The 22,993-nt window shown below is 48.2% G+C and overlaps 1 protein-coding gene across 7 annotated transcripts in view; it reads left to right on the forward strand.

The window, feature by feature from the left end:
* The window catches only part of ZNF536 (zinc finger protein 536), a 449,081-nt gene that overhangs the window by 52,796 nt on the left and 373,292 nt on the right, over window positions 1-22,993 (forward strand). For all 7 annotated transcript variants that reach the window (XM_086349609.1, XM_086349607.1, XM_086349612.1 and 4 more), the window contains exon 2: window positions 659-728. The gene's annotated coding sequence lies outside the window, so the exon portion shown is untranslated. The remainder of the gene's footprint in view (window positions 1-658; window positions 729-22,993) is intronic.

The following is a 22,993-nucleotide window of genomic DNA, read 5'->3' on the forward strand; positions in this document are numbered from 1 at the left end:
TCCAAAGAGAGAGGAAGGAGGGGAAGGAGGGATATAATATACACACACACACGTATATATATATATACACACGTGTGTGTGTGTGTGTGTGTGTGTGTGTGTGTTAGTTGCTCAGTCGTGTCCTACTCTTTACGACCCCACAGACTGAAGCCCACAGAATTCTCTGTCCATGGAATTCTCCAGGCAAGTATACTGGAGTTGGTTGCCATGCCCTCCTCCAGGGGATCTTCCCTACTCAGGGATTGAACCTGCATCTCTTAAGTCTCCTGCACTGGCAGCTGGGTTCTTTACCACTGGTGCCACCTGGGAAGACTATGTGACAGAGAGAGAGGGGGAGAGAGAGCGAGACCGCCCTTATTTGCTCTCATTTCTTCTTCCATCCCACCTAGAGAAGAAACGGCTAGATGCCCCACTCCCTTCTCTTTTGCAGGTGGCAATTTCCCATTAAAAGAAGCTGAGCAAATCTGGTTTATTACAGCAAAGGTCATATAGTTCCCAATTTAAAAACTGCTCAATGAATTGGGGCAGTGGGGGCTATTAAATGTTTCTAGACGCTAGTTGAGTGTCTAATTGTTACCATGGCTGAATGTTGTTTACCTGTCTTATTGGAGTCGATGTGTCCAATGCTGAGAATTTCTAACAGGTCTTATCTTTGCAGTTCCTGACCACCACGGCTTTAAGAATATCCACCAGCCACGAGGGAGCTCCGTTGCTTTCAGACTCGCCTGGTAAGGAACACTGATTTACAGTTTGTTGAAGGGATCCTGCCTGTGACTTTTGGGGAACCAGGCTGCCCTCTCTGGGTTGAGGACCTTTGTGCTGGGTGGAAGTTCTCCCAGCTACTCCTTTGTTTCTGTGGACAGAGGCTGGGCTTTGGAGATGCTTCCAGATTCAAAGGTCTCTGGGATCCAGCGTGGGTCCCAGGTCTCCTGGACGGCATGACTATGTGATGTCAAGACATGCTCAGAAGGTCTCAGAATGGGGTCACAAAGCCCCGCAAGGTTGACTTCATTGCCTCTCACATGACACCCTGCAGAGTTGCTGCCCGCCAGCTGGCAGTGGGAACCAGAGCTGGGGAGCTGGTGGGATGGCTGCCTAAAGCTGGGCGGCCCTTCCAAGCACCACCCGTGGCCCGTTTCCCTGCCACTCAGCACGTGGTCCTGTGGCTTGGCCCAGTCTTGAAGGAAACCTGTGTCTGAGTGGTTCTGTGCCTGTCACCTCAGTTGGACTCAAGATCACAAACTCAGTCATGGAGTGTTTTTCCCACATGAAGCTAAAAACTTAAGAAGAAGGGGCAGGGCTGATATTTGATGTCTGCAGCCCCCTCCTCTGAGGCTGCCCTGACACCTCTGTAAACTCACCCTGAGATCTAATTAGCCAAACCCACCTTCTCCTGACCATGGGCCTCGGAGGTCACTACATAAACCAGGAAAATTGATAGTGGAATTATGCACTTAGAAATTAATTTTGTACTGTACTGAATATATATTTTTTTACTGTGACTTTATCTTGTTGAAAAAGTGCTTACTTCTGATTTTGTGGATATTACTGACCGTGGATTACTTTTATTTTGGTTTTTACACAACAGTTATATTAGAAATTTGCTGTTTTATTCTTACCTTCTTAGTAAAAATCCTTTTATCACACAATGGGTAATTTATATCCATTACCAGGCCTTTCAATCCTTTTCAGTGGGGCTGTCAGCGCCGTTGGCACAGTAATGATTAATGTGATCTAATAATAGTGTGCCATTATATTACCTTAGTAAAACATGTACCAACATCCTATTCGGATCTACCAAATTCATAGCTTCCTATAATATTTTTGTTGAAAGACAGGATTACTATTTTTCAAAGCTGATTTTTTCCCCTTTAACATATTTAATGAAATTCACAATTCTTTGCCTTAGTAATCCGGGCATTTGATTGGGCTCGGTGGGTGAATTTGACATCTGTAGACACCGTCGTGGTTTGTCAGGGAGAGGCTGGACAGTCCAGAGATCTGCCAGGGAGATTATTGTGTTTTTGTTGGGCCTGGGTTGTTTTGCCTTGAAGAAAAAAAATGGCTGGATTTCCAGTCCCGTCTGACATGTAATAAGAGAAGTGTGTTTTAGATCAAAAGGCAAAAGAGCAAGAAATTTGGCTCAAAGGCTCCTCTCTCCCGTCGCCTGTTTTATCCACTTTCGTCACCTGCCTCGGTCTGCTGGCGAGCAGAAGGGGCCACAGAGCTGGGGGAGCAGCTTCAGACTCTTTTCCTGGAAATGCTCCTTCTTGACCTGTCCCTTTTTTCTTGAGGCTTTGGCTCAGCCTCTCTGGAGCTAAGACGGGGTTCCTCGGCCTGGCAGTGCTGACATTCTGGGCCGGGTAATTCTTTACTGTGGGGTCACCCTGTGCACTGTGGGTGGTTTACAGCTTCCCTGGCCTCAGGTGTCAGTTATGAATCCCTTCCCCTGTTGTGACAACCAAAAATGTCTCTGGAAATGACCCAATATCTTCTGGGGGTACAGTTGGCCTGCTTGAGAACCTCTGGTCTAATGTGATAGGAGCATAGGCAGATATTTTTGCGGTGTGGGGGAATTCCAGCTGGAGCTCAGGGTTTCCTGGTGCTTCCTGGGACATCTTCCGGCTGTGGGGGAGAAGCTCTGTGGATGATGGCTACACTCTGCATCCTTTTCCCAGCTGAAACGCAGCCTTCTAACTTCTCTCCCCGCCCCCATCTCTGTCATAGAGCCTGGCCCGAATGAGGGCCTGATTCTTAGCTTCTTCCACTTAAATCCCATTATAATCATGCTTGTGATTGATAACATTCCACCTTTTCAAAGGGCTTTAAAATCTGTGTCAACCAAGGATGACATTATTGTAGTACGGGCGAGATGTATTCAAACAATTACACACTCAAATCAAAGTGGGAAGGTTTGTCCTTCTATCCTGGTGCCTTTGTGATGTGGCTTTCGCCAGCACCTCAGCACTCCCCCCAACCCCCATGGCCCCAGAAACCTTCAGCAGGAGAATGCATGAGTGGAAACGGGTTTTGCCCTTGATATCACTCAGATCTGAAAGCAGCCTGAATATTTAGGCTTCCTAAGGCAAGAGAGGGGCTTCCCTGGTGGCTCAGATGGTTAAGAATCTACCTGCAATGCAGGAGACCCAGGTTTGATCCCTGGGTTGGAAAGATTCCCTGGGGAAGGCATCAGCTCCCTACTCCAGTATTCTTGCCTGGAGAATTCCATGAACATAGGAGCCTGCCTGGTTACCGTCCGTGGGGTTGCAAAGAGTTGAACATGACTGAACAACTAAGCACACGCAAGGCTGGAGGGTCGGGGAAGAAAGTGAGGTTGTTGAGCACAGGGAAGAGAGAGAGGGTGAGGGAGGGAGAAAGATCCTTGTTTTTGATTCAGAACAAAAATTACTGCTGCAACATTGGCTCGAAATATGCAATCAACTGAAATCAGGAAAAGTATTTTGAATACAAAATTTATATGAAATACTTGAATCTAGATACGTGTGAACCCACGTATATGTAGATATTTAAATCAAGGATAGAGAAGATGAGAAATAAAGCTTTTGTCATAAAAATACTGCCTGTAGTATTTGCCTTCAAATGATTCTGCCACATTGGAATATGTTTTTGTACTGTTAGCATTTCCACAGAACACACTTTTGTTTGTTTTTACAGCTGATCCTCGATGGTGAAAACAAGTAAGGGAAATGTCTCTGATTTACCTCTGTGATAGAGGATTTCAAATACACTGTGATGTTTGATGCAGGAGTAATTTTGGAGACCTAGCTCTTTACTGGTTTCTGGTTGGTCTCTCTTGCTGCTGCTGCTGCTAAGTCGCTTCAGTCGTGTCCGACTCTGTGCGACTCCATAGACGGCAGCCCATCAGGCTTCCCCGTCCCTGGAATTCTCCAGGCAAGAACACTGGAGTGGGTTGCCATTTCCTTCTCCAATGCATGAAAGTGAAAAGTGAAAGTGAAGTCGCTCAGTCTTGTCCGACTCTTAGCGACCCCATGGACTGCAGCCTACCAGGCTCCTCCGCCCATGGGATTTTCCAGGCAAGAGTACTGGAGTGGGGTGCCACTGCCTTCTCCGAGGTCTCTCCTGCCGCTGCTGCTGCTGAGTCGCTTCAGTCGTGTCTGACTCTGTGCGACCCCATAGACGGTAGCCCACCAGGCTCCCCTGTCCCTGGGATTCTCCAGGCAAGAACACTGGAGTGGGTTGCCATTTCCTGCTCCAATGCATGAAAGTGAGAAGTGAAAGTGAAGTCGCTCAGTCGTGTCCAACTCTTAGCGACCCCATGGACTGCAGCCCACCAAGCTTCTCCATCCATGGGATTTTCCAGGCAAGAGTACTGGAGTGAGGTGCCACTGCCTTCTCCGTGGTCTCTCCTAGTACAGTGTAAATGTGGAGAGAGTAAGGCCTTGCTATGTTTTGTTCAGTATTATATTCTAATTCCTGGAATGGTGCTCACTGTATAGAGGATTCTCAATAAAAATAGTGACTGGAAGGATGGACAAGTGGGTGGATGTATGGGTAGCTGGGTGAGTGGATGAGTGGATAGGTGGATGAGTGGATAGGTGGATGGATGGTTGAGTGGATGGATGGAGGGAGGGATAGCTGGATGGGTAGATGAGTGGATGGATGGGACTCTATCTCAAACCCTGACAGGATCTTAGAATGGTAGGTCCAAAGGTTCAAATGAAATCCCACTTTTTACTATCTCTTCATCCCTTGCCCTCCCAAACATTTTTTTTGTCATCAAATGGTCAGTTATAGAAGGATATTCTTCTTATCTCTCCTTTTCAATCCAGTCTTTAAAATAGAAAACAAAATGTCTGGGACAGTGCCAGGCAATCTCTGTAAGCTGAAACCATATGGATGCCTTGTTATGAAAGTAGCCCTAAGAATCCACCAGGGTGTGTATGCAGATGAAGACATACGTACTCGGGTGGAAGACATGGAGGCCGAGTAGGGGAAGGTGACCTCTTTCAAAGCGGGATGTGGGCAAGGAATTTATGAGGCTCAGAAGACTTCCTGTCCAAATGACTGGTTGTCTGTCTCCTGGGTAAAACTCTGTAGTTTATATTGTATTTCATGCTCTCTTAGAGGCTCTTGTGTGTCCTCTTCAGCCCCACCATGCTGCATCTCTTTGGGACTGGATGATGCTCAGGCCCCTGGGCTCTGCTATCGTGAGGAACTAGGCTGAGACTCCCATGTCCCAATACAGCGGGTACCAGTCTTTTGGGAAATGTATTCCCAGTGATGAGGATAAAAAGTTACTCCACCCTTGACTTTTAAATTATTGCACAATGGATAACATAGCAGTACTGGTAATAAAATAATGAATAATAATAAAGAGAGATAAATGACCTCTAAACCTGGCAAAGATATGGAGTCTGGAACCATATTTCCTGGGTTGAACCATGGTTTCACCATGCACTGGCTATATGACCACATGTCAAGGGATTAGTCTTGTGCCTCTCTTTTCTCATCTGTAAATTGGGAATGACAATGATGGCAATAGAGTAGACTGTGTAAGTAATCTATCTGATTGTACAAGTAAAATAATGCCTCTTGGCTCAAAATATGTAATTAGTAAGTGTGTTGCTGTTATTAGTAGTGTTTGCATTTTCTCTATTTAGTCACCTCTTTCCTTTCTCTGTCTTTATTCAAGATTAAGGAAAGTATAGGCCATTTGCAGACTCGTGCTGGAGCTAGGAACTTTGAGAAGTTGCCAGGCATACGGCCTTCCCAGCACCCCTGGGACAGTGGTTAGCAAGTTCAGAGAACGTCAGAAGGGTGGTGAGTTTCCTAAGTCAGCTTCCCCATCCCATTTCCTTTGTGGAGGGAGCGTTGTTGACACACCACTGGGGGTTTGGGATTTACTTGGTGTTTGGGGCGTGCATTCCTGGGCTGGATGCCACGTGGTCACAGTGGGTGGGACAGCCAGCTCCTAAAAGGGAGGGGAGGTCCTTGGCTTTTCTCCCCAACCCCTTGCAAGTGAGACTGCTCTGCGTCATGGCCCGATCTTGTATTTTTAGCATCCACTGAAATTTAATGTTTTGCTTTTGGTTTATTATGTATGCAAGTATCTTGCTGATAAATTACATGTGTAATTGTACCATCGGAACCACTGCTAGTCAGCGACAACATATAATTAAACTCACCCTTGTAGTCATTGAACTCTTCCGTCCCTGACAAGATCACTGACCACTCCGAGGAGGGTGTGCCGCCATATGTGAGCCATGCACACGCCTGCGTGGCCTGCCGCCTCGCTTTCCCACGCCCCCCGTCCCCCCACCTCCAGCACAGGGCAACCCTGCACACGTGCAGGGTGGACTTCCTTCAGACGGCGCTGAGCCCACAGGAGGGAAGGCCTGGGCTCCAGGGCCTGGAATGCTCCCCCTTCTCTATTTTTGTGTCTCTGCCTGAAGGGTTATTGGCCCCAGAGTGGCTGCTTGGTAAAGACTGGAGTGAATAAATCTTAGAAATATCTGTTTGCCCTCTTTTCACTTGTAACTTGAAACCTTTCCACATTTTTCCTTTTTGGGGATGATGTTCACTGTGGTGTCCTACGGTGGGAGCTGGTGGACCACAGCCTGGGGGTGGGGGGTCAATATCTGCACACTGCCTGTGTTTTATTTTTTTTAAAACATTTAGAAATACTTTAACCATTCTGAAAAAATACAAAAAAATTCTGCCTTGACCATGTTTAAGTGTACAGGTCAGTGGCATTAAGTATGCTGTGCAACCGTCACCACCATCTACCTCCAGAACTTTCTCATCTTCCCAAAATGCTGTTCTGTACCCATTAAACAGTAAATCCCCATTCTCTTCTCCCCCACCCTCTGGCAACCGTCCCTCTGCTTTCTCTAGGTCCCTCATGTAAGTGGAATCATACAGTCTTTGTCCCTTGGTGATTGGCGTATGTTGCTTAGCATAATGCCCGGAAGGTTCTTCCATGCTGTAGCAGTGGTAAGACTTGCTTCCTTTTTAAGGCTGAATAATATTCCTGTGTGTGTGTGTGTTACACACACCACATTTTGTTTATCCATCCATCCACCAGTGGACACTTGAGCTGCTTCTACTTCTTAGTTATGGTAAATGATGCTGCTCTTAACATGGGTGTGCAACTAGAGTTCTTGGAGACCCTGCTTTTACGTTTGGAACTGCTGGAACTTCTGGAGCATATGGTAATTTTAATTTTTTGAGAAACTGCCATATTATCTTGGAGAAGGAAATGGCAACCCACTCCAGTGTTCTTGCCTGGAGAATCCCAGGGACCGGGGAGCCTGGTGGGCTGCCATCTATGGGGTCGCACGGAGTCGGACACGACTGAAGCGGCTTAGCGGCCATATTATTTTCCATAGTGGCTGCACCATTTTACTACACTCCTACCAAGAGTGCACAAGGGTTCCATTTTTTTTTTTTTTCACATTCCTGTCAACACTTATTTTCTGCTGCTTTTTGATAGTAGCCATCCTAATGGGTGTGGAGTAGTAGCTCATTGTGGTTCTGCCTACTTTTGTGAAAGCAAAGAATGGCTTTTACATTTCTGAATGAATGAAAAAAATCAAAAGAAAAATACCGTGTTGTGACACATGAAAAGTACATGAAATTCAAATTTCAGCGTTCTTAGATGCAGGTTTCTTGGCACACAGACAGCCCCATTCATTTACGTATCATCTGTGGCTGCTTTCGCGCTGTAATGGCTGAGTAGGGAAGTTGGGACAGATTGTGTCGCCTGGAGAGCCTGAAATATTTCCCACTTGGCCCTTTACAGAAGGCATCAGCCAACCCTACCCTGTGATCAGACCTTGGGACCCCTTGTCTTGTATAATCTCAGCAACCCACTTTGCAGACAAAGAAACTGAGGCTCAGCACAGATAACTTACAAATCACACATCAGAAAATGGCTTGTAAACCAAGAAACCAGGACAGCCCAGGCCTGTCTCTGTGTGCTGGTCACCCTCCCTTTGAATGTGATTGTTTTGATGTTGCTCTTTACAGAGTGCCTGCTGGGGTTTTAGTGAGCCTGAAATCAGGTCCTAGTCGAAAAAGAACTGTAATTGTGTAAAAACTTAATGCTGTGATTGGGAGAGGTGGCAAACTGAGGGCGAGAATGAAGCTGGGAGGAGGTGTAGGTGAGCTGAGCTTTCCTTTGTTTCTTTTATTTAAATTCCAAGACTGGTGTCCGATAATGCATGGTGGGCCGAGCTCTCGACCCTGCTGAAGAAGGAGGCAGTTTCAGGATGCCTGCATCCTACATGTATAACATTTCCTTAGGACAGAGGAAAAGCTAAGCAAATCGATAACTTCTTCTTGCATTAAAAAACTGAATTATTCTCTACCCCAGAGAAAAGAAAGCCAGGGTATATGGTACATAGGGGAACACGCTAATTGATTCTTCCCCCTTCATTCTCTGTATCACATGTTGTTTGGCATGAATCTTGGCACGGATCTCTTTGACCCACCTCAGATCTTTTTCTCCGAATGTGGAGACTGCTTTCCCATTTCCACAGACGGTCTTGGGCACCCCTGTGGCCTCTCGGACTCAGACGGCCAGCTGCTGCTAACGAGGGATCAGGCAGCTGTCTGACTCGTCACCTCCTTGCCACTCTTTTGATCCTCCACAATGTGTGGACTTGGTACCAGGAGCCTTCTGACATTTCTTCATACAGAAGACAGAGAGTGGATAGTTTTTTTGCTCTTTCGTCATTGGAGAGAGAAGTCTGAGTTGATTTTATGTATTTGTGCTCATGGTGGAAACAATCTCTTAATCCAAGTGCTTTGGGGATGTTGGGGCTCAGGAAACGGTTGGTCTTGTGTCCATCTCAAGCGAAGAGATGGGATTTCCTTTCACATTTGAGAGCACACAGCCTTCCCCGCCGCAGGAGCTGCTATGTTTCAACAGTTGGCTTCATGTGGTTGCAGAGTAAAGCACAGTGATGTTTTTCATGAACTTTTGTCTGTGATTTAAGCCTGGCAGAACTAGACTCCTGTCCTTACAGTTTTCTGGCTCATTTTGCGCAAAGGGAAGTATGCTAACTGGAGTCGATAATGTGATCGACATGTTAGCACATGTGAACGACACGTTAGCACCATGCAAGAGAGACAGCAGTGACTTTGGATTTTGAGTTTCATCCTTGAAAATGTATGTGATGCTTCAAGCAAGGTACCAGCACCTAGTAGGTGCTTGGTAGGTGCTCAAGGGGTGAATTAGCCTGGTAGTGGCCTTGTGCTTAAGAATCAGTTAGAGAAATGAGTGGTAACATACGTCTATGTGTCCAGGAAATGGAGATACCCATGACTTCTTTCTGTTTAAAGATTAAATTTGGTTCTTGGCCTGGTGGTGAACCAAACCTTGACAGTCCAGAGGGGAGGAAACTTTGGATAGGGAGGAGGAGGTCGTGTGTGTGTGTGTGTGTGTGTGTGTGTGTGTGTGTGTATTTGTCAGGGTGGTGGTAGAGATGAGTATGTGGTGAATTTTCCCTACCCTAAAGCCATTTTTATTTTCTTTCTGACATACTGTAGGACAATCAACTTGTCCTCCTGTCCATATGTGTAGATTGTTTCATGTCTAAACACAATTAATAGCACATATGATGCTCTTATGAGTGAGCATGGCAAAACAGTGTAGTTTTTGTTCTTTAACAAAATAAAACTTGGGATAGCATCTGCAGTAAAGATCGTAAGTCTGGCCCACGTGGGATTTGTTCACCAAATTTCTGTTTCTCCTCTCCATGCCCCAATATGTGTGTGTTTAAACATGATTTCAGTGTTTCTAGAAATGTGACATCCCAACTAATATCAGGCCTCCGCTAACAAGACAGTGAGTGGCAGCAGCCCTGGAAAGGTTTTTGGGGTTTGCTGATGGCCAGTGGGAATCTCTGCCACCCTGGACACCTCTAGCTCCCTGCCTTCTCAGGGAGGAGGAGCAGCCTCCATCCCCTCTCTCCTCTGAGGCCTCAGGGACTGAAGATGCAGAGACATTCAGAGGGAAGGTTGAGGGAAGCATGCTTGGCTGCTGGACGTAGGGAGGAGAGCTGTCCTGGGAGTGAGGAGGCTGGCTCTGATCTCCCCTGCTGCAGTAGCTGTGGTCACCTGGGAAGTCTCAGGCCATGTGGCCTCAGGTGACCACCCAGGGGGTGAGTGGTTTGGACCATGTGGTGTCTAAGATTCTTTCCAGGTCTTCAACAGGACCAACTAGACCACCTAGTCCCCTGGGAGATCTTGGTGACACGCAGATTCTGACTCAGTAGGTCTGAGGGACAGAGCTCCATATATCATATTAGACATCCAGATAATAGGTCCCGGGCCACGCTGCTCCTGCTGCCCCTTGGGCCACATGGAGGCTTGCTGAGACGAGGTGGCTGCTCACTACTCTGCCTGGGGAACTTCCAGGACTCACCAGTGGACCCCACCCCAGACCAGTCAAATCAGGAGTCACCTCAGGGGGAGACATTGAGCCTGGATGCTCACATGTCACTGGGTATGAACTGCTGGTATAACAGTGTCTGAAGTTGCCTGGGGGGGTGGCTTGTGAAAACACAGCTTTGGGCCCCGACCCTGACTTCTGATTCAGAAGATCTGGGGTGGAGTCCAAGAATTTGAATTTCTAACGAATTTTGAGGCAGTGTTGATGCTGGTCCACTGACTGCACTCTGGGAAGCCCTGGCCTAATATGTTCAGTTAAGTTGGTGGTCATTACACAGACCAGGAGGGAGTGGGCGCAGGCGGCCAGGGTCACTTCGTGGCCATCTGTTTTACGCAGTGCCCTTGGTAAGCTCTCATTTGGAAAAGGTTTGTGGGTAGAAAAAAATGTTTGCAAACCTCTGAACTGAAGGCAAGACTTTTAATCATGAGGCTGGTGAATATTTATTCTCCAATTGAGAGGAAAACCAAGCAGGTTCCTTGGCCCTCTTTGTTGCCAGATGTGGTTGTTTTTCGCCCAGAATCCCGCCCTGTCGCACAGAAGGTGTTGCGCGCCCCCTCTTGTCTCTAAGTGTTCACACCTCCCGGGAGGCCTCGGGAGGCCTGGCCTGGCGCTCTGCAGCCCAGCCCGTGGTGAAATCCAGTGTGGGCCGCTGCTGGGGCCGAGTGACGATTTGCCAAGTGCCAGGCGCTGGTCCTCAGTTGATGGGCATGCCCTCATTTAATTCTTGTAACGACCTCGTGAAGTAAGTACTGTCATTATCCCATTTTGTGTATCCCAAGGATTTGCTGCTGCCTCCCAGGCTCAGAGAGGGTGGAGGAAAGTGGCAGGGATTCAGGCTGGGGGAAGCAGACATGGCTTTTGGTCCGGGGAGTGGAGTGCGCGGCCAAGGCCTATCCTGCTGGTATTTGGGGAGAAGAACAGAGCAGGCCCACTGGCCCTGCAGGTCCATTGTCCAGATGACAGGCTTGGGCCAGGTGACAGCACTCAGAGCCTGTGGCTGCCCAGAGCTGCCAGCCCCTTGGAAGAGGTCACTGTGGCTGTCCTTGGTCACAGACCCAGGAGGCCTCGGCCACTGAGCTTCCTCTTGGGTCACACCCGCTTCCTGCAGCCTTTGACTATGCAGAAGTGCCTGGGGGAGAGTCTGGGAACCAGCCAGGGGACGGGGTGTGTGGATCTCTGGGTCCAGGTCTTGCTTCTGTGGCTGCTGCTTTTAACCGCAGAGTGCTGGCTTGGCCAGCCCTGAGCTTGCTTTCTGCCGAGCAGCCCTGGGGATCGGGATGTGTCCAACACAGCAGGTTCTTGCTGAGACGTCGTGTTGGAGTGAGTTCTTCTCCCTGTTCACCCAGGGTGCGCAGGTCAGAGGATGCGGGGAAGGGAGCACACAGGAACACAAGTGGTCTTCCAGGTGTCATCAGTTGCGCCCTCGGGGGTGGGGGCTGCAGCGTCCTTTAACCCTCATTCGACTGCCTGCTGTTGATCTTGCACTTGCACTGGGCTTTCCCGATGTGACATGGGTCTAAGAATTTTTAGAGCTGGTTCGGCAGAGGCGAGAAGACGTGTGAGCAGAGCTTTCTGAGCAGAGGCTTACTGATTGTGTGAGGTGCCCCACAATCAGTGTGAGGCTCCAGCCAGCCAAGACTCTCCCAGTGGCCAGAGCTCTGCGGCTTCCCCTGTGTTTCAGGCCTTTCCTACAGGATTTCCAAAATCCTCTGAAGCCCAGGCCAGCCTCACACCAAGCACTTTCCTTTCAGTTTGTCCATCTTTCAACTAAATGGGTCTAATGAAAGGCTGATTGGCACCTCAGATGGTAAAGAATCTGCCTGCAATGTAGGAGACCTGAGTTTGATCCCTGGGTCAGGAAGATCCCTGGAGAAGGGCAATACAACCCACTCCAGTATTCTGGCCTGGAGACTCCCATGGACAGAGAAGCCAGGCGGGCTATAGTCCACGGGGCCACAGAGAGTTGGATGTGACTGAAGGGAATCAGCATGCATGGGGAACACTGATTCTAGTAGATGCTTGACTACCAGAGTCTTTCTAGATGTAATTCGATGAACTCTTAGTGTGCCTGGCAAAGGTGTGTGTGGGAAAGTTTACATCCAGCTTATTACAATGTCTACTTAAGTGATTTTCTTATTAATAATAGAACACATATGACCCCAAGGCATTTCTTTTTTGAACCTTTGAGGTATTTATGAATGAACTTGAAAAAGGTTGTTCACTTCGGATGGCTGACGTGTTCTGGAATGGAGCTGCACCTTGTGAGGTTGGAGATAAACCTTTCCCCCCAACAGGGACACAGATGCCAGACGCCCAGGTGGGACACGTGCCATCTTTTCTGCAGGGTAGCGGGAAGATGTAGCCGAAAGATTAGATGCAGATATTAGAATCTGTGGAGTGGCCGATGGCTCAGGGGATGGAGTGGCCGTGTACTGAGGTGAGGCTGTTCCTCAGGTAGTCCTTTCATGAGGCTAAATGAGCAGCCCAGGTCGTGAGTCTGTGCTGAACTGCAGTCATACACAGAGCAGCAGCCCCCTGGCCCTGCAGAGAGTGTACTATGTGAGGTGAGTTTTCCCCATAGACCTCATGCCCCCAAGAATCCAACCAGATCCTCCCAGCACCCCTTTCCCTTTAGAACAGTGAGCTAAGTCTCGGAATCCACAGAAATCAAAGATGCATCAGCATGTGCTCTGGGTCAAGCCCAGCCTCCAGATTGCAGCTGTGCCAGAGGCCGCATGCCCAGGTGAACCCGGGTGTCCCCTGTGGGTCACACCCGCATCATCAACTGTGCAGAGGGGCCCTGCTCTTCCTTGAGCTTGGGCAGTGCTGAGGACCAGGGAAGCCGGGGCTTCAGCCTGGCCCAGAATGTGAAGTTGGAGCTTCATGTCTCTTCCAGGGTTTCCCAGAGGGAGATCTCACATGTGTCAGGCTGGGCTCTGCCACCCACACTCTCAGCTATCAGATACAGATTCTCATGGTGGCAATTTGAAAGAGAGTTTCCTAACGCTGGTAGCTCTGCGACTGGCACCTTGACATTGTCAGTCACGAAAGAACAGCTTGCTGACTGCTTCATTCTATCTCACTCATTCCCAAGAAACTTTAGGACTCTGGGAGGTGTGGACCAGGGAGCCCCTTGTGGTGGTGGTTTAGGAATTACCGGGGGAGCCAGCTTTCTGAGCAGGTTCCCAGGCCCCTACCTGGAGGTGTGCTGGTCTGGAAAGGGGCCTTGTGGTGACTGGTGGGGGTCCAGTCGCTAAGTCATGTCTGACTCTTGTGACGCCATGGATGTAGCCCACCAGGCTCTTCTGTCCATGAGATTTTCCAAGCAAGAATACTGAAGTGGGTTGCCATTTCCTTCTCCAGGGGATCTTCCTGACCCAGGGATCGAACCCGGGTCTCCTGTGTTGCAGGCAGATTCTATACTGACTGAGCTACCTGGGAAGCGGAAAGGAGCCTGTGTCTATTTTCACAAGCTCCTTTGGCATTGCCAGTGTCCTGGAATTATATTAACTCTGAATCTACATTTTACTGGATGGACAGTACACCAGCCTGCACCTCAGATTCCAGAAGCTTCTTTCTTCTCAGCTGAGGGACTTTGGGAAAGACATTTTCCTGGACCTCAATTTTCTCACCAATAAAAAGAGAAATTAGGTTTACATGATTCCTAAGAGTCCTTCCAATTCTGAAGTTCTAGCACATTAAAAACAATCTGCATTTTAGGCCTGGCAAGTTACATTTCCCCCTGAAGGGGGCCTGGAAAAGAAAGAATCTGCAACAGGAGAGTGTGGGCTTTGTGGTGTGAGGCCAAGGTTATAAAGGTAGCCTCTGTGAGAGAATCATTTGTATTTATTGAAATTGCCGACTTTAATGGCCCTGGATGCTCCCTTGATAAAGAATTATAATCCTCTGTAAATTATGAATACCTTGAAATTCACAAATTTTTTCACTTTTGTGATTGGCAACATTAAATGGCAACAGCTCATTTAAATAAGCAACATCTGGACATTATTATTTTTAGGGATTTTTCATCTGTTGATTTAGAAATCTGGGGCCTTTATGAATCTTGCATGAATATTCTTTTATATTCACATCTACCATCAAGACACAAAGAAATAGCCAAAAATTATTGTCCGGTGATTCTTTGATGCAGTGCATGTGTTTTTTAAGCAACAAATCTATTGTGAATGAAAGGAGATAGAAAATAGGCTCCATGTGAGTGAGGCGGAGGGAGCAGCTTGATCTCCTAAGAGCCAGAATAGCCTGACGATTCAAAGCCACAGGAGGAAGAAGGTTTGGATTTTATATATACTAATATAACGTTTTAAAATAACAATATAATTCTGGATTGACGATATCAGAATATGCTATCCACTGTTTCTCAGAATAATCCAATTTAGAACAATGTATTCTGAGCAGGTTTGGTAAAAATAGGTCTATCATCCTGTGGTATAAGATAATGCATTAATTTTTATGAGTGAGTTATGAAGATGTACAACTCGGTTAAGAGTTAGGATAAACATAATATTCCTTAATTAATCCATTATGCCATGGTACACATGTGCCATTTTTATTACCTTAAAAATGAAAAATGTCAAAAAAGGAAATTGCTGCTTTTTTTATATCAAAAAAGCCTTTTTTGAAAAATCATAAAATGTCTAATCTAATTCACCATATAATACTAATGAGCTTAACAAGCCATCTCAATGCACAGTTTAGGATAAAAGGTCATCAGTTTCTGGCAGTCAAATTCCAGTACTTTTTTAGATGAGGCAGAACCTTTCAGCACCAAATATCGGAAATGGCATGTGTGATTAGAAGCGTTATTAATAGCTATTTGTTATTAACACAGTAGAGTTTTAGAAATTCACATTATACCCTCCCTGCGTTTTCTAAATCTTATGGCTGAAGATGCCAAGAGCGTTTGTGGAGCTCAGGCACTCCCCACCGGATCTGATTAACTTGTTGCCCATCCTGGTTCTGAGTGATTCTGAGTAGGGATCACACACACACACACACAGACACACACACACCCCTTTCTGTCTGATCCCGCATTTAATTTCCCTGAAGCTCTCTGAAGCCCCTGCACTTATTTTCTGGGTCTCCCTGCTCTCCGAGCAGCGTTCCTTTGCTCTCAGGCGTCAGTGTCAACTGTCCACCGTGCCTTTTGTCTCATCACGGAATGGGCCTTGTGGAGGCACCTTCGGCAGTGACGCACGCGGTGGCTTCAGTCGGCCTTGTTATGGAAAAGAATTGCCCGGTGGGTTGAGGGAATGGCCAACAGCGGACTAGAATCATGAAGCTGAAAGGAATATTGCCGACTGGAGGTCATTTTTCCCAACTGAGGGGCAATAGTTTGCCACTATAAACTGCACATTGCAGTCAGTATATGTTTTATTAAACCATTTAAGGAACTTGGGAGCCATTTCATTTAAACTTCCTGCTTGATGTAGCTCAGGGCCGAGCCCAGAGCAGCTCATGAAGGAGGCCTGCAGTCGTTTGCAGAAGAAATACCCCAAGTGCCCAGCAGGATGCATTGCAACCGGGGAGCCACTGGCAGGCCAGGGAGTTGCCCAGGCCCCTGGACTCCTCAGAGCTTGAGCACACCAGCATGAGCGTATGTGGGGGCTTCTGTCCCCCAGCTCTGCCACTAAGCAGCACCGTGACCGTGGACTCTAGGACTGCCTCTGCTGCTGCAAAATGAAGGGGTTGGATTCGACATGAGAGGCAGGGTCCCTTCTGGGTCAGCAAGTCTCTGAAATGCTGGACTGTCAGGGGTCACCCTGGCACTGAGGTTCTGGGACTCGCCAACAGGCCCTCGATGGTCACGTGGGGAAGTCTGCCTTCATCCCTGCCCCGCCCGAGGAGATGTTGCAGCTGTGCTGTTTTGGTCTTGGTAGACGCTGGGGACCTGTGCTGCCCTGGTCCAGTGGTGACTTGTGAGTTCTCAGCAAAGAGCAGGGAAATGGGGGCAAAGCACCTCAGTTCTCATGTGAAACGGGAATGACCGTAGTACTTTTGTGTCTGAGGAGTAGGAAGCTGAGGCCAGCCGAGGAAGTCTGGTCCCTGGGATCAGAGCCCTGGACTCCAGGACCACTCTGACCGGCTTGCCAAGCAGCACTCTGTGTCTCCTGAGCCTCAGTTATCCTGTCTGTGAAATGGGGTGGTGGTGATGGTGGTGATTTTGTGTTATCCCTCCCTCTCAACACTTTGTAAACTGTAAAGTGCTGTAGAAATGATGGTTTATCATTGTTGATAACTTTGTGATTATAAACTAGCTCCAGTCTCCCCTGAATTGCATGCCTGTGAATTCCGTTAACACAGTCTGTACCAGTGAATACAGGAACAGGGAGGGCGAGAGGCGCTCTGTCTTTCAAAGTAATTAACAGGAAGGAATCCGGTATTTTGGCTTTCTTAGCCCTAACTGGTGGTCTTTAGTAGGTGGCCTTAATTCTACAAAGTTATATAACCAAATCTTTTGTCTAATTGGTAACTATATTTAGGAGGTAGAGAAATATGTGAGCTATTCGTTTCGATTAAATTTTTTATTATGCACTCTGCATTTGGATTGACAACTATTAATATTAAAGAGCTTGGCCAAATTGAAATTTGTATTGCTGGAGAGACTTAAATATAATGTATGATGCTGAAAAAAAAAGGCCAGGGAATACGGGAATTAGCAGTCAGGGTGCAGACGGGTCCCTGCCAGGTGCTGTGTGTGCTCAGTGACATCAGCCCCAGGTCTGCTAGGCTGAGGAGGGTGCGTGGAGGGCTCTGTGGAGCTGATGTCAAGGTGCTGGGACCCAGGTTACTTTCATGGCGATGACACTGATGTTAAATAAAGATGTAGAGCAGTTTTGAGCACATTATGCAAACAATTTTTATAACTTTGTATACAGTATTTTGTCGATCACTCATAAAAAAGCTTGGGGGTAAGGCAGAGGAAATCGTCTAAAATAAGATAGTACATGTATCATCACAGTAATGAGGGAATAAAGGGCGCCCAGTTTCTTCAGAAGCCCCCATGAAGACTGAATTGATGCTCCAAAAGCCCGAGGGAGGTGGAAGGCTCTGTCCTGGAGGAGGAAGAACTTGGGAGCATGGCCACATGGAGGATGCTCTGGGACCAGGGGGACGTTCCAGTTCCAACTCTGCTGCAGGCAAGCTCTGGGAGCTCCAGCCTGGGGTTTCAAGTCTTTGGGGCTGAGTCCCTCTCATCACGCCTGTTGCATTTGGCTTTGCATTGCAGGGTCATGTGCAGGATCCCACAGGATATGCACAGAGACCTGGGATGTCTGTAGGGCCTGGGACTCCAGCAGAGGAAGTCAGACACTGAGTTCTCACAGTCTCTGAGTGACGGACACAGGACTGCAGCTCAGCTCTAGAACTCAGCCTTGGGACACTCTCAAGAGAAAGAGTCCTCTTCTGGAGTCTGCAAGTCTGTAGAGCAGAGAGGGTCAGGCTGCAGCCCACAAGCCACTGGTTGAACGACTCCTGTTAGCTGATAACTCACACGCTCCAGGCACCCCCACTTTCCCGGTGGGCCTTCTTGCTGTGCCTGCTGTCTAGAAGGTCAGCTCCCTCACCCCCATCCTCCACATAAACTCCGCAGCAGCCCAGGCCAGAGTGCCCCACGCTCTTCCAGGAGGCTGACCTGTCCCTGGGCTGGTCTTTTGCCCTGTCGTCACTGTCCTGGAGGGCAGAGCTGTGCGTCCCTCCCTCGCCTTGCCCTGCACCCCGATGCCTGCCTGCAGAGAGCATTGGTGTGCTTGGAATTGATGCACCAGATAACCACTCACCAGGTCTGGCTGGCAAAGGAGGGACAGGTGATACTGTCATACGCGGTGCTGTGCAAGTTACTTAGTTCACACTCTTTTCCTCTACTAGGCTATAATCTCTATTTTATCTGTGATTTTTACATTTTTTTCCTGACATGGGAGCTGGAATACCAATGTGGGAAGACCTCCAGTAGCAGAGATGCTCAAAGAATCAGTGGTTCTGATTCAGTGGATTTTATGGACACTTGAGATTTTCACCTGCAAGCATTTTGGTTCTAGACTCTTTGGTTATCTATCATTTTTCAACACCTAGATGCTCCAAATTAAGAGAGGGTGTTCTCAAGCCCTGCTGATGTCCAGGTCTCCTGGAAAGGGGATAAGGCATGTCACTTGTGTTCTCACTGCCATCAAGCCTACTCTATCTCTCAGACATGACTCCAAGCTCCTGGAGGGCAGAACCCTGTCCCAGTCCCACTGGTTAGCTCAGCAGCTGGTGCATCTGTGCCCATGGCAGGTTCTGTGTGATGGAGAGATGGATCCAGGGCTGAAGGTAGAGGATAGAGATGGGCTGACTGGAGGCTTATCCCAGGACAGCTGCCGAAGTGCTTCTTTTCACTAAGCGTCTATGATCAGCTAGTTTCATGGTTTCTCTGGAAAGCAGACGCCCATAGGGCTTCCCAGGTGGTGCTAGTGGTAAAGAATGCGCCTGCCGATGCAGGAGACATAAGGTACGTGGGTTTGATCCCTGGGTCAGGAAGATCCCCTGGAGCAGGGCAAGGCAACTCCAGTATTCTTGCCTGGAGAATCCCATGGACAGAGGAGCCTGGCAGGCTACAGTCCATGGGGGCCGCCAAGAATCAGACATGACCGAAGTGACTTAATGCACACTTATAGGTTGTCTATGAAAAGAGTATCTGGTTACATGTTTGTTTTTTGACACTGACATGGCCAGACATGGCAGTATCCTCTGGCCCACACAGCCCTCTGCGGCTGCCTAAGGCATGTGTCAGAAGCTCTGCCTGGGTTCTCTGTTTCTGTCTGTCTCTCCACTGGAGTGTATGTGGCCTGTGCTGGGTGCAGGCTGAGAGTTTGCGGGGGTAATACCTCCAGGGTAGCCCTCTTCAATTCTGGGATGGCAGCTGGCAGATGGAGCCCAGCCTCTTTACTTCTTTACTGGGACCACCTGGTGTGGGTCCCATTCAGGGTCTCGGAACACCGAGGTGGGATCGAGGCCCAGTTGCCCTCAGTCTAGCCCACTGCTTAGCCTGCTCTGTCCTGGTTTCCTTCCTCCCCCACTTCCCCACTAGCCCGCCCTGGCCACTCCTGGGATCGCCTCCTGCACAGACCTCTGCTCTTCAGTCTTGGCCTCGGGGCCTCTTCTGAGGAAACACAGCCTGAGATCCTGGGGTTGTTGCCTGGCGAACTGACGGACACAATTTAAAGCCAGTTCACTTATGCTTTATCTATTTGAGCGTTACAGAAATCCTTGAAGGGAGGGAGAGGAAATCATTACCCCATTCTCCAGATGGGAAAGCTGAGTCTCAGAGAATTGCTTAGGGCTGGAGTCAAATTTGTTACCCAGATCCTGCCCTCCTCACTTTGCTAATTCAACAAGGGGAAGCCTGTTTGGTGGGCTATGCGGCCTGTTCCCAGTGAAGGGGGAAGGAAAGGGTGATTTTCCCCAAACTGGGGCTCACAGGTGAGGTGACCTGAGTAGTGCCTTGCTCCCATTCAGTCCAGAATGAAAGGGGTGTGGGGAGAGGGCTGTGGTGGCCACATTACAGAGGGCGGGAGGCCAGGACCCACGGGACTGCCTCCCATGGAGCAACCAGCCTTGCAGGCTCTTGGCCAGTGCCTTTATTTCCCCCCAGTTTGGGGGAAATGATGGGTAACAGACTGGCTCAAATTCCCTTAGTGAGCCTGGAGAGGAGTTGTGGGAGCAAGGGCGTATTTGCAGCTCTCTGCCAGTTGGCAAAGGTGCCTGCATCAGAGAGGGGTCCACGGCCTTGGGAGGGCTGCTGGCTGTCCCTTACCTCTGGGTTGGGGATTCGGCCTGGCGCAGGCAACTCTGTCCCCAGCACATTTGTTCATCTGAAGTTTTGCAAAGTTTCAAGTAAAAGCCCAGGAAAATAACCCAAGAAGACTAGGGAGGCCTGAGAGACTGCACTTTCTTTATTGTGGGCCTCGGTTCTCCAACTGGGGTGGATGGTGTGGGCTCCCCACCAGGGAAATGGACAAAATCCGCATGGGCTTCTACTGGGTAGGAGGAGCCTGCTAGCAGCAGAGACTGCAGAGGGAGAGCTGGTGTTCTCGCCGGACCCCCTGAGCACCCCATGTGTGCGGGCAGGGTGGAGAGCTCTCAGTTAGCTTGGTAAATTAAGGCTTTGGGACCAGGGGTGTGCCCTGAAGTGGGCATCCTGTCAGTCAGTTTTCCTAGGGAGCTTCAGCCCAGGTTCCGTGTCCCTCAGATACATTCTGAACCCAACCCCTTCCCTCATAGAGAAGCTGTGATTGGTGGTTTCTCTGCTTTTCTTCAGCACCCAGGTGGGAGGCTGAGCGTGGCACTGGGGCCTCTGTATTGGGTGGGCCTATCCTGCACCCCACGCTGTCCTGGCCAGGTGAAGTCCATTTGGTGACCCTGGGCCTGGTCTTGGGGTCCGGGAGTCCCCCCGGTCACCTGGAGGACTCTTCTAGGCAGGATTGGGTCTGCCCCAGCCTTTCCAGTTAGGGGCTAGTCTTTAGGCAGGAGGGGCCGCTGAGAAGGGGGAGAGACATGTGCCATCAAGGGCCCATCCTTGGTCTGTCCACCATGGGATGGAACCCGGGCCAGGCCTGGGCAGGTCCCTCACATGTGGGCTGATGTAATTTGACAGAGGGTCACATCAGTTTCTTTCCCTCCACATTTTAATATCAGATTCATTTATTATGCTGACTACCACTGACAAATGTCCACATTATTCACTCATTTATTCATTTGCTCATGAAATCTGTGTGTTGAGTAATTGTTTTGCCTTATTGGCAGTTTTAATTCTACATTCCTTTTTGTCAAAAGGTCAGTGGCTTGCTAGCTGGCCAGGCCTGCGTGTGCATTCCCTGGAGAGATGTTTTGCAAAAAGATGCTCGTTTACACTGGTCAGTCTTTGAGTTCCTCTCCTCTCTTGTTGGCTTGTACTGATATCTTGGGACCTGCAGGACTTGCTGCTGCTGCTGCTGCTGCTAAGTCGCTTCAGTCGTGTCCGACTCTGTGCGACCCCATAGACGGCAGCCCACCAGGCCCCACCGTCCCTGGGATTCTCCAGGCAAGAACGCTGGAGTGGGTTGCCATTTCCTCCTCCAATGCATGAAAGTGAAAAGTGAAAGTGAAGTTGCTAAGTCGTGTCCGACTCTCAGCGACCCCATGGAGTGCAGCCCACCAGGCTCCTCCATCCATGGGATTTTCCAGGCAAGAGTACTGGAGCGGGGTGCCGGACTTGAGGGGGGCCCTTATCTTGTCTCTGCCGTGCCATTGCCTGGCTCCATACCTGGGCCCTCTCACTCCACAGCGAGACTCCTCTGTTTCCTCTGCTTGTTCATTTCAAGTTAAGGTATAAAGACCTGTCACTACCACATGGGTGTGTGTGTGTGTTGGGTTTGTAAGGCTCTTACCTCTACTATTTTGATAGAACGAAGGAAAACTGTCAGGGTCTCAGAGATGGACAAATCAAGTTTGAAACGTCTTTGGGTTTGCTTTTGACTTGCCTAAAAGTGCACAAGATTCAAAGGGAATTTTTAACGTCTGATTTTTGATTTGGAAATTTGAAAAGGTAGTGATGAGTTTGTGTCAGGAAGAAGATGGAAATGTTCTAGAAAATCTAGTTTCAGTAAAGTTACTTCTGAACCAAAATGTTCCAAGAGTAGAGATCTATAGTCTAAGAGTGTTATTTTATGGTAACTTTATGCAGCTGTGTTTGCTGCAAAAAATTCACATTTCTGTATGGAACACTGAATGAAATATGAATGTGCTTTTTACAATTTAGTACTTTTAATAAAGGATTTCTGAGCAAAAAGCTTAAGTACAAGAACCACAGAACATATAGATAAAAATATAGCCATAATCACACATCAAACCTCAGAAAATTCATTACATAGAGAACATCAGTAATTGAGAGAAGTTGAGAGAACTGACAGAAAAGTAATATATATGCCCAGAATTCTAAAGGCATGAATCCTTTTAGCTGGGATCAGGGCTTCTAAGTTCTCTAGGGTGGGTGTTTTATTACAGTGGATGCTTTACTTAGAAGAGTGTAATTTATTATCATTGAATTCTCATGGCAACATGAATTTGGATTTGGGTTTCTAGGAGAAGTTTACAATTAGTCCCCTTATATATATTTAGAGCTTTGAAAGATACTTGATGTTAAAATAATTTGAATACCATACCTTTGTTTGATTGATCTGTGAAATATTGCCTTTATTTTTTTTTTTAAAACCAAAAGCTAGTCATTGCTGAGTGAAGCGTGGCTGTCATGTTACAGAACACTGTGACTAGATGGGCATTGTTCCTAGGGCTGGAGGACATGTATAGTAAGATACAGCCATCTGCACCCTCAGGTACTTTGGTCTTACATGAAGGGTGTTTTTAGTTTTGTAGACTTTCATTTTTCCTCTTTGGAAACTTTCATTTGGGGTCTCAAAGCAGACCTTAAGCAGAGGCCTACAGAAAAGTCAGGGACGAAGGCTGTCTTCTGGCTCAGTTCACACTCTGCCAGTTCACACATTCAGCCGAGAGTCCCTATCTCCC

Source organism: Bos grunniens, chromosome 18, assembly GCF_055505025.1.
Source record: "Bos grunniens cultivar Pamir isolate PY7600 chromosome 18, Bosgru_T2T1.0, whole genome shotgun sequence".
Classification (NCBI taxonomy): domain Eukaryota; kingdom Metazoa; phylum Chordata; class Mammalia; order Artiodactyla; family Bovidae; genus Bos; species Bos grunniens.